Below are 16,764 nucleotides of genomic sequence, written 5' to 3'. Positions count from 1 at the left end.
CAGTCCAACATCGGCCCATCGTCACATCTACAATTTGATATCTGTGAGGATCTCCTCCCTCTGGAAGAAACGCTACGATCGAGCGGAAAGGTCTATGGGGAACCATACCAGCCTTTGGCAATATTCTTCCAGGTGAACTCTAATATTTAAAGGCGATTCCTTCAAAGGATGGTGTTCCCTGGTGCAGGTTGAGGTGGCTATGAGCCAGGATATTACAAGTGGGTGGTGGAGACAAGATGGGAACCCTGGTGGCTCCAGATAAAGGCAGCTGCAACTGTAACAAATTCTTTTACTGATGTACCTGCACATTTTAATACAATGGTCAGTGGCCAGCTGGCCGCTGAGTTCTGTCAGGCTGGTTGGCTACACACCCTCCATCAAATGGTGCAAATGGCTCTGAGCACTATGGGACTTAACATCTGAGGTCATCAGTCCCCTAGAACTTAGAACTACTTAAACCTAACTAACCTAAGGACATCACACACATCCATGCCCTAGGCAAGATTCGAACCTGCGACCGTAGTGGTCGCGCGGTTCCAGACTGAAGCACCTAGAATCGCTCTGCAACACCGGCCGGCCACCCTCCATCGCTGACACGGTGCTACATCATGCCAGTAGCCTCATTATCTAAGGTGGCTGCATGGACACTGCGCCAGCAGTGCGTGAAATCAACGCTGCAGTGGATGCAGCAATCCGTGGCGCTGCCCAGTGGTGTCAAGGTGGGGGATGCCCACCGTGCTCAGACTCCCGTCCAGCGATGGCAAATGGAAGCGGCTGTAATTGGGAAGCAGGAGATGGACGTTTTCGTGGAGATGACCTGGTTTGGCTATCCACACCATGGCTCTAAGTCCGGGGAAGGACTTAACTGTGTAGAGCTCTTATGCTATTGTGACCTCGAAACCTCGAACCAGTTATCTCTGCTGGCAGGTCCATTTGGCAACGTCGTCCAGCGCAGGCCTTTCGTGCTGGGTGGGCTGCGAGATTCAGAATAATTATATAACCAATATGACCAGCACTTATAGTCATCGGTGGTGCACTTGTTCATATTCTCTACTACCAGTCAACTATCTTAGCACACTTCTGCCACTGCCAGGGTGTAAATTGCCTTGCCCCGTACTGCACTAATCAGTGCAGTACCACTGAGTTGCAGAAAGCTAACCAGCCTTGCGACGTTGTGCTGACCTTGTTGAATTATTACAGTGACATCTTGCACTTGCTCTCTGTCAGCACTGCAGCAATACACTACTCAGGCAATAACTAATATTCCCATACACGGTCGCTATGTCACATTACTCCTCTCTATAAACAAGACTCTGTTTCTCAGGTCGGTCTTAAATACATTTTCATATCAGACTACATGTTTGTACGGAATACATAGAAATTTTGTAACTAAACAATTTTGACCTGCCCATACGGGTTAGATAAGGCATCTAACCTTACTTTCTTTAAATATATCTACTTCTTACATTTGTTTTGTGCTTCCAGCAACTCAATCTTCACAGAATGTCCTGTTGCTTCCTTCCCTCTTAGCTCAAAATTTACAAGTATTCCACATTTACACTACCAGGTTTCACTCTCACTCTCTCTTACGCTATAGGGACCCACTTTACTGGAGTCTGGACTACTGGTGGTTTATGCTGATGATCAGCTCTCCGCCTTGAAAGAATAAAATCTGCACACAGCAGAGTTAGCGCCACAGTGGTACATGGTATTGCGGTACTCAACATCACTGTTACACATCATAGTCCTCTGAACTGTTCTATGCACTGCATTAACTGCTTGGCTGAAATGCGCCCTTCCTGTGCAGCAATGAACCAGTCCAGGGAACAAATTAGGTCAGGTTCTAGAATTTGATTCAGAAATGTTATATTTGGCGCTGGCAATAACTCCATAGGTTCATCTGGTCAGTAAAGCTTTGGTTGTTTGGTCCGCTTGGGAGATTCCCGTAGTTATGGCTGGTAGGTGGAAAATTGGACCAATTATGTTGCATGCAGTCCCATTGATCAAGTTTTCGCTTCTAGTGATGCTGTGTGGTAGTAAGAGGTTAGATTTTGTCCATGGGGTCCATAATTAGCCTCAACTCAGGCAGCAGTTTGCGCTGTGCTTTTTGTAAGCCCAACAAATGCTGTTCAGGCGACGAAAGATCAGCACTTAGTTGTCCACGCAACATGAAATGCAACGCTTCTTGCAAGTTTGACACTACCCCTCATGCATTCCATATGATATCCACTGACGCTTATAAAAGTCTTGTGACTATAACTTCCTTGCCGAATACCTCTGTGTTTCTGGCATTCCAAACTCACGTCCTCTGATGCTCTACTGTAATTCATTACTTTACTCGTTAATTTTCATAACAACGTTGTGTTGTTAAGAACTTCACCCTCCAAATACGCTGTCTGTGTAGTATGCCATTCTTCCAATAACTTACTTCCCTCTGTCAATTTTTTACTACTACCATAGTTTTATTTGATTCCTTATCATCCTTATCTGCCGTTCCAAACACGTTTCCAGAATTTTACCCCCGCCTCCCCTCACCCAAAGATGTTTTCTTCTGCTTCTACTTCCACTATTTGTGTCATTTGTTTTTTAAAGAGGTATGCAGTTTATCACCATCTTTTAACTTCCTTGAGTACCTGACGCTCTTGGCTCTTTGCTGAAGAGCATCAAATGTTCTTCCAACCTCCTCACATCATTCTGTATTTGCCATGTGATAAAAACCACCTTCAACACCTACTGATGGCTGGTGATTCATTCATCCTGTTGCCACCAGACCAGCAGTACTGGTCCACGTGACGAAATGTAATAGTGCTATAACTCGTATTCCATCCAATCTTGCCCTTGACGTATTTCAGCCCAAGGACAGGGACAAATATCACCCTTCCGTCTTCCTCGGATGGCTGCTGCCACTAGCGAGCCTACTCACAAACAGCAACATAATAGAATAAAATCTTCATACTAACATTGCTTATTCACTACAGTCCTATACATACGCAGACACATAAACAAAAGAATCCCTGGCGAACGCCCCTCGCCGGCCAGTGTGGCCGAGCGGTTCTAGGCGCTTCAGTCTGGAACTGCGCGACCGCTACGGTCGCAGGTTCGAATCCTGCCTCGGGCATGGATTTGTGTGATGTCCTTAGGTTAGTTAGGTTTAAGTAGTTCTAAGTCTAGGGGACTGATGACCTCAGATGTTAAGTCCCATAGTGCTCAGAGCCATTTGAACCAATTTGAACACCCCTCATCTTCTTGACCTTAATGCATATGACACTTTGCGTGCAGGCTCAATCATATGTTCTAGCTTTTTCTTCGACTCTATCTCATTGTGTTCTTCTCTGGATACATCCTTGACATTTTTGAAATCTTCGCTGGACTACCTCAAAAATGTTGTAGACGCTCAGCATGTACTATTGTTATTCTGGTTGGTAATCGGAACTTCACATTGACCGGTGAAGTAGTCTTCTGTACCTCATAAGATCCTTAATACCTTGTGATGTATTTCTTTGTTTTCTTTTTCAGCGTGGAAGGACTGGACAACATCAACCATTGTCCTACCTTGGAGTGTGATAAATTTGCCATACATCTTACTGATTCCTCCCGCTTCTCTGATGCCTTCATATTCGCCTCCTTATTCATTTCTACACTTCTTGCACTGTTTTTGCAAACTCCTGTACCAAGTTTTCAGCTTTACCTTTCCTTGCCTTTATTAAGTTGAATGGTGATGGCAATTTCTGACCATATACAACCTCATATGGGGAAAATCCAGTATTCGTGTGTACTTTTGAATTATACACGGACAAAACATACCTTAAATGTGTATCCCAGTCCATATGATGTGCGTTCACACAGTAACTTAATGTTTTCCCAGTTGTTCTATGCACTTGTTCCATTTAGTCATTGGCCTGTGGATGAAGAGAACTAGTTCTTAACTTCTTGACATGCAATAAATAACACGGCTTCTTCAATAAATCCAACATGAAATTCGTACCCTGTTCCGTAATTATTGTATCTGGTATTCAAAACTTCAACATCCAGTTGTTAACCACTGCTTCTGTGACTGCCTGCTGGCTCGTCATGGGAACCATGTACAGATAAAAATGATCTGTTATTTTGTCACGAATCGATTTCCTGCTGGTATACGACTGAACGGTCCTAAAATATCAATCTCAAATGTTTTAAACGGTTTTGATGCCTCTGGTAGCATCTGCACTTGTAACTTCTTACGATTCAAGTCAGCTCACTGTGCACAACAATTGCAGTTCCTCAAGTATTGATCCACATCCGCTTTCCTGCCTCTTCACCAGAATCTTTTAGCAACTCTCCAGTTTGTTGCTCTGCGCCCTCAATAACCAGATAATGAGTGATCTTGTGTTTCCTTTAAAATTTCCTCCTTAAACTTCACGGGTTCTACTTCTTGCGGCCCTAGCCTTGTTTCTTTGCACAACCATCTGTCAAATGTGGTAAACTGCGTCCTGTACCGTTTATAATTACTGTCAGTGCTCTGCGTTGCCTGCCACGCTGCAAGACTATAGCCCAGAATTTTCACCACTTCTACATTCCTGCTTAACGTGTCTGCATTTGCATGCTTCTTCCCCAGCTTTTTTTCTTCTTTGTAGTCGAATTTGCTAAGTCTCAGGGCCCATATGTCAGCCTGCTAGACGGCTCCATCAGTTCCAATAACCAAAGCACCATGGTCGGCCACTACCTGAAATTTTGCCTGTATAAATAACATCTAAAATACATGACACCATAAATGAGGCTCGTCATCTCCTTCTCTGTCGCTGAATATTTCTTCTATGCTACATAACCTTCTGGCTTAAAACAAATCCCAAATCACGATTAGATGTGTCACATGAAAGGATAAACTCCTTCTGAAAGTCTGGAAATACTAGAGATGGTCTGAATGTCAACATTCTACTCAAATCATTCTTCATATACATCCCGACACTCCTCTCTCAATATAAATTTCACAACTTTCTTCACCAACTGCGTGCGTGGGCATGCTACGTCAGGAAATCCTTTTACAAATTTTCTGTAGTAATTTGATATCCCCGAAAAAGACTACAGTTCCTTACATGGCTTAGGCACTGGAAACTCCCATACAGCTTGTACTGCCGGCCGCGGTGGTCTAGCGGTTCTAGGCGCGCAGTCCGGAACCGCGCGACTGCTACGGTCGCAGGTTCGAATCCTGCCTCGGGCATGGATGTGTGTGATGTCCTTAGGTTAGTTAGGTTTAAGTAGTTCTAAGTTCTAGGGGACTGATGACCACAGATGTTAAGTCCCATAGTGCTCAGAGCCATTTGAACCATTTTTTTGAACAGCTTGTACTACTCTTGGGTGTATCCTCACACCATCTTTATTAATTACATGGTCTAAATATTCTACCTCTTATAATGCAAATGGCACTTCCCTGTGCTCACCGTCAGACAGCCAGCCCTCAAACTCTGAAACACGTCCTTCAGATATTATCTATGCTGCTCCAAATATTTTGAATATACCATGATATTATCCATGTAAACTAGACACTAATGCGGTTTCAAATCCTTCAACAATGCCAAACAATCTCTGAAATGTTGCAGATACAACGGCATTCTCTTGAACTGACAGGTCCCATGAAGTGCCCTATTCGACCGGTCTTAGGGTCCAGCCTCGAATTGACGGTAAACTCTGACATTTACCCAAATTATCTGTGCTCTCACAAGGGAACATCCCCATCGCACCCCCCTCAGATTTAGTTATAAGTTGGCACAGTGGATAGGCCTTGAAAAACTGAACACAGATCAATCGAGAAAACAGGAAGAAATTGTGTGGAACTATGAAAAAATAAGCAAAATATACAAACTGGGTCGTCCATGTGCAAGATAGGCAATATTAAGGGTAATATGAGGCGAGGAGCGCCATGGTCCCGTGGTTAGCGTGAACAGCTCCGGACCGAGAGGTCTTTAGTTGAAATCTGCCCTCGACTGAAAATTTTGCTTTCTTTATTTTCGCAAAGTTATGATCTGCCCGTTCGTTCATTGACGTCTCTGTTCACTGTAATAAGTTTAGTGTCTGTGTTTTGCGACCGCACCGCAAAACCGTGCGATTAGTTGACGAAAGGACGTGCCTCTCCAATGGGAACCGAAAACATTTGATCGCAAGATCATAGGTCAACCGATTCCTCCACAGGAAAACACGTCTGATATATTCTATACGACACTGGTGACAGCATGTGCGTCACATGACAGGAATATGTTGTCGACCCACCTAACTAGTACACTTGGCGAATGGGTGAAAAGATTCTTCTACCTTGCCCGATTTAGGTTTTCTTGTGGATGTGATAATCACTCCCAAAGAAGTGATGAAAACATAAGAGTTTGTCACATAAATTGAAAATAAAAAGTTAAAATTTTCGGTCGAGGGAATATTTGAACTAAAGACCTCTCGTTCCGCAGCTGTTCACACTAACCACGGGACCACGGCGCTCCTCGTCTCATACTGCCCTTAATATTGCCTATATTACACATGGACGACCCAGTTTGTATATTTTGCTTATTTTTTCATAGTTCCACACACCTTCTTCCTGTTTTCTCGATCGATCTGTGTTCAGTTTTTCAAGGCCTATCCACTGTGCCAACTTATAACTAAATCTGAGGGGGGTGCGATGGGGAGGTTCCCTTGTCAGTAACGTCTGGGATGGCGTGTGCATCTGTTACGGCCTTGCAGTGTAGGTGGCAGTAATCACAGCAGAATCTGTATTGTCTATGTCCATACATGGACTTCTTTAGTACGAGCACAATACTACATCCATTGCATATTACTCTCCCCTACTATCCCAGCAGCTACCTGCTGATTAATAAAATCTTCCACAATCTGCTGTCAATACCAAGGACTGCAGCGTGCTTTCGGATACATCAGTGAATTGTTCCCTGTTGGTATTCAGTGTTGGATCATGGGTGTTACTGTCAGCGAACCCTGGGAAACAAAATAATCCTCAAATTCGAACAGTAATTCTTCCATCGGATTCCTCTCTGTTCCATTTAACTGATTTTTCGCATGTGCTGCAAACACATACACGAATAATTCTAATACTTGTTTTGTAAATAAAACCGCCTTTTCTTGCTGCAATATAATTTATTCTTCCGAGATATGTTTCACCTTTTTCTTACTCTAAGGCGTCTTCAGTGGGACCTAGAACGATATAGTTCTGTTGTTTTTAGATTATCAAACAGTTCACGTCACGTTTTTTTATGTAAATAAGTAATTACTTACAGTTTGTTGGCATCTGCCTTTGCTCTCATCTTAGGTCGCACTACCACTTCATTTCCGAAACATATGCACAATTTTGTATTCCGAACCTTTTATTTCACGGTGTTCACCTTGTTTCTCCTTCTTCTTTGTGGTGCACTATTATTCTTTTAAGCTGCTACTGAAATAAGAGACCAGCTCACCATGTGAAGTAATACAGCCCTTCAGCATCAGCCCTTAAAATACCCTCGTTATGAACTTTCCAAAATTATTTGTCATTAGGCTCACATTTTGTCCCAGTGCAAAATTACAATATCTCTATGCTTAATTCTAATTATATGGGAGTTAAAAAATGTAATTAACATGATTGCACAATTTCACTCAGTTATTAACATTGCCTGAAACTTTTACTGACAAACGTAGACATATAAGCGTACTGAGAAATCATCTCCCCTTTCTGCTAGTGCAATACGTTTCCTCGTAATTTTAATAGAATTTGAATCGAGGGCTATTTTAATCGCTAAAACATTAACTGGCTATAAATAACCTAATCGTGTCAAACTTATATAATGCAGCTAGTGTGTGACATGTTTGATATTATCCTAGCACGTTCTGTATTGTTATTATGTGTAGCTGATTTACTTGATTAATTAAACATTATTTTAATTAAATTTATATAAAATATATTTCATTAGCCATTATGATATTGCCAAAAAAAGTAGGTACATCAGCAGATTATATTGTGCGTCTCTGTACCTTGTCTCGTTGCTGTGATATAAACAGATAAGTAACGTGCTTTGAAAGCTAGTAGGCCTTTCACTTCTGCTTAGTTGAACAGTAGGGCGGAAGTTTCTGACTCATGTAAAAGAGACATTGGGTTCTATTGATCACAAATATAAAAGGTCAAGTGTTTTGGAAAGACCTTTGCCAGCGACCATTTTTATACCTAACGCACGAACGGGCGTACTGTAGCTATACAACAGTACAGGCTCAAAATTTAAATATAATAACTTTCTCCAGCTTAGGTAACTCGAGCAGATCGGTTTGTTCTTTTGCATTAAGTGTAGTCTAGGGTGGAGTTTAGACAGCTTATAAAACTGTCATTTGTTCACAGGTGACTCTTGAGAAAAACCCGTAAAATCATCATTTTTGGATAAGAAAATTACCAGTTCTTGGATGAGCACTTCGATAATTTCTATTCATGGCAGATCGTCTAATATTAGGCACATGTCCTTAAGATGATATTATCTGGGAACTTCGTGTGTTGGAATAAGTAAATAAACTGTCAAAACTGTACTGACCTACAGATTTTTTCGAGATCCATAGGTTCAAAGTTACCGTATTTATGTAGAAAACAGCAATAACCGGCCTTTAGCCGTTTTTGCACCGTGATCCGCATTTATCTAAGTAACTGACAATAGCGAATGGCTCAAATTTTAACTGTACATTCCTTAGACATTTAGGGGAAGGCGGGGCAAGACGGGGAGGTGGGGTAAGACGGGGAAGGGCTATAAGCTACAGTTACAGTGCTGCCATCTGTGGACAGCTACGTCAACATCATCAATACACAGGTCCCAGTGTGTTGACATTGCTGAACCTTAGTTTCGCGGCTGTTTCTGTGAGCTTTGCAAGGTACGTACAATTGTTACACTGATTTGCAATGTTTTACACCTTTCGAGGTCCTAAAACATGTGTTTCGTGAACACTTGTCCAGACTGTATATATAGCACTGAATAGTACGTCTTATTAACAGTAAACTGCTGTGTCAGTAGTCAATGTTCACTAAATAGTGTTCATGTAGGCGTAACATAACCTGACAGCATGGTAGGGGGCAAGATGGGGTAAGATTGGGAGCTTCCCCGTTCGTGCCCCTACTATTTTTCCAACCATTACGTTCTTATCGTCTCATGTGTTTACCTCGCTGCGGGTTTTGAACACGTACAGTATACGTTGAATACAATTGTAAATAGAATGGTATTCGTTATTCCAACGTTTCCTAATTAATTACAAAGTATGCCTTAGGCTTTATGATGCTTAAAAATACACAAAACGTGCAAAGTGAGTATTCTTCCTATGCTTTAACGACTGACTATTGGAAATATGGTATTTACTACATAATATAGATTACCAGGAATGATCTGACTCAATAGTACGTTCCACGTGTTTTATTTCAGATGTTTCGCAAGTATCGACGACAAACGTCTAGGCAAGATTGGTTATTGGAGTCAATGGAAGGCGCTGTAAATGCTGTTATAGGAGGTCATACGGGTTCTTTCAGGGCTGCTTGACAGTTCAACGTGCCACAGACAACGATTGAACGACATATGGCAAAGAAACGTGCTAATCCTGGCTATACAGTTGTGAAAAGGCTAGGACCAATCACTAGTGTGTTTACCCCAGAACAAGAGGCAGAACTTAAAGGCTACTTAACACAGATGGAAGGGCAGTATTTTGGCCTAACACTTAAAGAACTTCGTGAACTTGTTTTTCAGCTAGCTGAACGAAACAACATCAAACATTTAAGAAGTTTATTGCATTTACTGGAGCGTCAAAGGAAAGACCAATACTTCTCATATTGGACGGCCACAAAACGCACACCAAGAATTTAGAACTGATAGATATGGCCCGCTAAAATGGGGTTGTCTTGCTGTGTTTGCCACCCCACTGCTCACAACGTCTACAACCATTGGACGTGGCATTTATGGAACCTCTCAGTAAATTTTACGAAGATGGAGTAAGATCGTGGCTTCGCACCCATCCTGAAAAAGTTGTTACGCTGCATCAGGTTGCAAGTTTATTCGGCAAAGCCTTCATTCATCCAGCTACAATGTCCACAGCAGTGAACGGGGTTTCGGAAAACGGGCATTTGGCCTGTAAACAGAAATGTGATTCAAGAAAGTGATTACCTTCCCTGTTCGACTACAGACATTCATCGAGCTCACACATCTGAAGCTACAGAAACGGAAAACCAAATACCAGAGATGTTGTCAAGACGTAAAACACCTGAACAATTAACAACTGACTATCAAACCTCTGTTTCGTCTAAATTTCAGGTTACCAGCCCTGAAATGGTGTTAGCTATTCCAAACGTGGGTAAAAAAAAACCAAAAGGAAACCATCTAACAGGCGTGAAAAACCCGTTGTTTTAACCGAATCTCCTTATAGCAGTGAATTATCTGAAGAAATTAAACGAAAAGGATTCCCCAAACGTGATGTATGTAAACGAAAACTCTTCTCAAAGACGTTTAATAAACCTGGGATACCACCAAAAGGACAACGAAAAGGTGACGAACGTTACTGACGTCTTAGCCACCCCTTCATGCTCAAGGGATAATAAACTGAGGTCGAATGACAACGAGGAAGAGAGTGAAGAATGTTTATACTGCTAAGACTTCTCTGAAGTGGATACGGTGTATTAGCTGCGGACGCTGGGCCCACGACACTTGTGCAGGGATAGAAAGTAATGATGACGAGGCTGTCCACACTTGTGTACTATGTGAAAGTAAGAGGGCTAAATAAAACGTATTACCTGATTCTACAATTCGCAGAACCAAAGAAATTTGATAGTGTAATATTGATTTTCGAAAACGGGAAAATAGCATTTCTATGTAGGGGAAGACGGGGCAAGATGGGGAAGCTAATTTTAAACCCTTACAAAAGGGACAAAAATAAGCAAATTCAAGTAGGTTTGATTATCATTTGTTTACTTAACCGTTGAATTACAATAGCATGCAAAGAAACCTGCAAACTTCTTACATTTAGTTAGCAATATCTCGATTTGAAACATAAACTACCAATTCCCCGTCTTGCCCCATATGCGGGGCCTAACCTGGCTCTCAACAATACGGTGGGACACAGCGGCAACATTCCGCACTTACCTGAAGTCAATGCTGCTGCAGTACACTTCTCAGTCCCACACAAATATTTCCATATATGGACATTACGCTACAAAAATAGATGTAACTGCCACTGAATCGTAAGAAAGCACATTCGAAACGTCAACTAGCTAGTGAATGTTCTTTTCTTTACATCGTCTGTAAGACTGGAAAATTCTACACTCTTATTGGCTCTACTGGCTGACTTTGCGAAGGAAGGTCATTTTTCTCGAGAGGTAGCGAGGCACTAGTGCATGGATAAGAGCATCCAGGCAGTAAAGAGGGCGTGGCACGACAGCTTGAAGCTGTTAGCACAGCGCCGAGGCTTCCCGCGCTGGCCAGTTATGGCCACAGGCGGCCATGAGATAACCAGGGGAAAAATACTCCGCTCAGAGCACAAGAAGTGCGAATATGTTCCTCTTAAGACTCTGCCACGAAAGTGGGGTAGCGGCTGCCTCAATCCCCCACCCACTTTCCGCATTTACGCATGCGAATATACCTGGTGATCAAAATGTCAGTATAAATTTGAATAATGTAGATAGAGAGGTAAAAATTGACACACAAGCTTGGAATGTCATGACGTTTCATTAGAAAAAAAAAAGCAACAAAGTTCTCAAAATGTCCGACCTATGGCGCTGGACAGCAAAACGTCAGTGACTGCGCTTGACAATCGTGTATAAAAGGAGCTGTAATGAGAGAGAGAATCCCCCCCTCCCTCTTATAGCTCCCTCCAAATCCTAGAACGCCATGCTCTCCGCCTCGCCTATCGCATCCGTCTCCCCTCCCCCACGCGGATCCTGTATGATCTCATCCCCTTCCCCCACCTCCTCCTTTTCCTTGAAAGGATACGGATCCTGTACACCTCCCGTAAACTCGACCCTCCTCACCCGCTCGTCTCCCCGATCCTCACCCACCCCTGCCCGCTGCCGCGCCTGTATTCCCATGTCCCACCCGGTCTCCATCTCTCAACCCTCCTTACCCTCTCCCAAGGTGGCTTCCGCCAGCTCCCCCTCCCTGCTGATGTCCTCCTCCCCTGCATCTACCCCTCCTATCAACTTTGATCCTCCCCCCCCCCCCACCTCCTGTGTCCATTCCTTTAGGCATCCTCCCTCCCCCCCTTTCCCTTCCCTTCTCTTTCCTTTCCCCCCTCCCTCCTACCCTCTCCCCCGGGCTTCCCCTCCCCCTTCCTCCCTCCCCCTCTCTCCTTTGCCCATGGCATCTCTGCTCTCCCCTCTCCCATTTACCCTTCCTCCTCCTCCACCTCCTCGCTTGGAAGGTCCCCGGACTCGTACACGCTCAGTGAACATTCGCGCGCCGGAGATCATCGCCATCAGTGTTTAGTGTGTGTGCATCGTTTTGTGTTTCGTGCAGTTACAACTCAACTGTTCACATGTGCCGTCGCCGTTCTCCGTGTTTTGTGCGCCGTGTCTCCAAGTGTTTGTGTTTTTTTCGTCCAACGTGAACGGCTTCTTGTTTATTGTTTTTTTGTATCTCCATTTTTTGCCCGCCGTTTTTTGTATTGTATATATCACCTCTCTGTCATGTTTATTGTTCCACTTAAGGCTGAAGAGCGGCGTACTATGCTGCTGACAGCCTGCCTGTATAGGTGTTTAAAATTACAATAAAGGAAAAAAAAAAGAGAGAGAGAATCAGATGCGCCAGCAGTCGTAGCATGTTGAAGTTACCTGAAAAGCGTCTTTTAGTGAAGCTCTATTATCAGAATGGGGAATGTACTAATTCAGCGTTACGATCCTATCACCATAGGAAGGGGATTCGAACGGGTAAAGGTCCGTTGACAAATGCAGCTGTGGCGAGAATGATTTCGAAGTTCGAAGCCACGGGTTGCTTAGACGATAGTCCCCGTAGCGGCCGACCGAGCACAAGGTGTAATGCTGCTGAGACAGTTCAGGAAGAAATGGAGACTGTAGCGGGTTCGTCTATGCACGGGGAAGTCAGCGCTCGTGCAGTCGCACGTCGCACCGGCATTCCATACACTACTGTTTGGTTGGCACTGAGGCGTACCCTCCGATGCTTTCCGTACAAAATCCATTGGCATCATGAATTGTTACCTCGCGATTTACTGAAGCGGAGGGCATTTGCGGTGTGGGCGTTTCAAAAGATGGCGGAAGCTGAAGATTGGCTGAGTAACGTGTGTGGACCTACGAAGCTCATTTCACGCTCCGAGGGTCTGTCAACGCCCACAACGCTACCGAAAATCCTAGAACTGTCGTGGAAACTCCATTGCACGACGAGAAAGCCAAGTTATGGGTTGGATTTACCACATCTACCGTTATCGGGCCTTTTTTCTACTAGGAAATGCGTGATTCTGGTTTTGTAACTGCTACCGTGACGGGTGGGAGGTACGCCGATATGTTACAGAATCGCATCATCCCCAGCCTGGCTGATAAACACCTGCTGGAACGTACGACGTTTATGCGGGATTGCGCTCCACCCCACATTGCTAGACGCGTGAAAGATCTTTGCGCGCGTCGTTTGGTGATGATCGGGTGCTCAGCCGCCACTTTCGTCATGCTTGGCCATCCAGGTCCCCAGACCTCAGTCCGTGCGATTATTGGCTTTGGGGTTACCTGAAGTCGCAAGAGTATCGTGATCGACCGACATCTCTAGGGATGCTGAAAGACAACATCCGACGCCAATGCCTCACCACACTCCGGACATGCTTTACAGAGCTGTTCACAACATTATTCATCGACTAGAGCTATTGTTGAAGAAAGATGGTGGAGATATTGAGCATTTCCTGTAAAGAACATCAGCTTTGCTTTGTCTTACTTTGTTATGCTAATTATCGCTATTCTGATCAGATGAAGCGCCATCTGTCGGATATTTTTTGAACTTTTGTATTTTTTTTGGTTCTTATAAAACCCCATGTCGTTACAAGCATGTGTGTCAATTTTTACCTCTCTATCTACATTATTCCGTGATTTATTCAATTTTCAAATTTATACTGACTTTTTGAGCACCCAGTACACTGATCAGCCAGAAGATTATGTCCACCAACCTACTATGGATATAGCCCCGTCCAGGCGATAGCAACGTCACCTGTCGAGAAATGACTGCTAGCCAGACACACACATGGTGCATGTAGTATCAGTGAGCATGCTGTCCGTGTGAGGGCAGATTGTGATGTCCCAAAGGTTCGGCGCGAGCATTTCCGAATCTGCACGACTTGTCAGGTGTTCGAGGAGTGCTGTGGTTAATGTCTTAAACACGTGGCGAAATCATGGTGAAACTATGTCCAGACGTCTTGGGGTTGGGCGGCCACAACTAGTTACAGACGTCGAACGCCGTGGACTAGGTAGTGTGGTAAAACCGGACAGATGGCGAACAGTGGCGGAACTACCAGATTTTAATGCTGGGCATTGGACAGATGGCGAACAGTGGCGGTACTACCAGATTTTAATGCTGGGCAGAGTACAAGTGTGGCTGAATGCCCAGTGCACCGAACACTCCTAACGATGGTCCTCTGCAGATGACGATCCATGCATGTGTCTACGTTAACAACATGACGTCATTGGCAACTACGACTGAAATGGCCAGGTGGCACTGGACTTTGGCACTGGGGCAGAGCGTTGCATAGTCTAATGACACAAATATCTTCTTCATCATGCTAATGGGAGGGCACGAATCTTTCGTCTTCCAGTGGAACGGCTCCTAGACTCCTGTACTATGGGACTGAGATTAGCTGGCGAAGGTTATATTATGCACTCTGGAACATTCTTGTGGGCGTCAATGGGTCCAGTGGCCAAGGAGTATCGTAAAATGTTTGTAGACCACGTAGACCTCTTTATGACGATCGTGTTTCCCAACGGCAGGGGCATTTTTAACAAGATAATGCACCATGTCCCAAGGCTAGGAGTGTGATGGTGTGGTTCGAGCAACACAGTCGCGAGTTCCAATTGATGTGCTGCCTTCGAACTCGCTAGGTGTGAACCCAATCGAATAATCCTCGAGTGTGACTGAATGTGGTGCCAACTCCCTCCAGCGACCTACCAAAACCTCACTGAATGCATGCCATGATGCGTCGCCACTGTTATCTGTGCCAAAGGTGGACATACTGGCTATTAGGTAGGTGGTCATAATCATCTGGCTGAGTAGTGCATTCATGCTCTTTTAACATTTTAAACACTTTTACCCAGGCTCTCCTTGTAGTTAAGCCTTCATACACAGCATCTCCCTCTCACTGTCACTGTCTGTATATGTCTCCCCCACTGTATTCTTTTTTCCCATTGGTTTACAGTATACACCACTTTTACTGTCTCTTTTTCTCACTTACACTATCTCCTTTTGTTTTTCTTTCCCACTTGCACTGTCTCCACGATACTTCGGCAGCTAACGAACTTATTTTTTTTTCTACACGCACTTGTTTACAATTTATGTCCAAAATGCGCCGTCTCCTATACCTACATGTTAAAGTTCACAGGTCTGGGAAGGAGGGGGGGGGGAGGAGGGATGCAGACCCCTCCAAGCATATGTATGCTCTCCACTCATCTGTATGTATCTGTGTTTCTGTATTTTTCATTTTTACTGTCTCCTCTCTCTTTTGTTCCGAATGTTCTCCACCCATCTCTCTTTCTCTCTTACTAACGCTGTCTCTCTCTTTGGCTCCATCTGTTATTTTCTACATCCATCTCTCATCCTCTTTCATTGCTACTTTCTCTATCTCAAGTATCTTTCCGGCCCGCTGACAGGGTCTCCTCTCTCTTCCACAGTCACTGTCTCTCTGCTACTCTCTTTCAGCACGAAAAAGCATGAGTATGTTTGTATGCCAAAATTTTTGATGAGGTAGACGGAATGAGGATTCAGACAGCTGATTTTCATTTCATGTCACAGTCTTTTAAAAAGGAGTATATTAGTTTTTTTGTGCTCCGATAGGAGCAGTTTTCCGCTGGTTCCCTTCGTTTCATTGCTACAGAGGTGTATGCAGTTTAAATCAAACAGTTCAATAGGAGAGTAAAGTTTTGAGAGTTTGTGTATATACCCCGAGTCATTTATACACATATAAACAACAAGTAAGTATGCATATGTAAGCATAAATCGTCTGCCATCCAACCAAGTTCCCTTTACACTACTTTACGTACCACATTTTTAGGCTACACCTACATTATACCAAAAAGTTCGGTATTTGATTTGCAAGTACAAAGAATTTCGTATGACAAAATAATTTTTGGTAAGGTACTTACGCCGCCAGGTGGCACCATTGAATAATTTTCAGGTCAGGACAGCGTATATAGGCATGAAGTACCTACAGAGACGGCGCATCATGAAGTTACAGTGGAGGAAAAAAATTCGACTAAAAACATATTTCGATGACCTCAGGCCACTTGCGATGACCACAGATGCCTTACCACGTGTTTATTACGTCAGTTAGAATTGAATTTAAGCCTTGAACGAAATATTACGTGCGCATTTTATGTGCATTGGTACAGTAATTTTGAGCTTCTGGTCTCGATAACGGGTAGTTTCAAGGTTCCTCAACAGCATCTTCTTAAGAGCATATGTTAAAAATTTCGACGATTTGCCGTTAATAGAAATTATAGATATGGTCATCGCCAGAATTGATACTTTTGGCAACGAAAACTCGCGGTTTTTCTGGTGTATCTTTATTACGGATACAGACTTTCGAAAACGGAAAATGGCGTTTCTA

This window comes from Schistocerca serialis, chromosome 8, assembly GCF_023864345.2.
Source record: "Schistocerca serialis cubense isolate TAMUIC-IGC-003099 chromosome 8, iqSchSeri2.2, whole genome shotgun sequence".
NCBI classification, from domain to species: Eukaryota; Metazoa; Arthropoda; class Insecta; order Orthoptera; family Acrididae; genus Schistocerca; species Schistocerca serialis.
The sequence above is the reverse complement of the archived record's forward strand: the minus strand, read 5'-3'. Positions refer to the sequence as shown.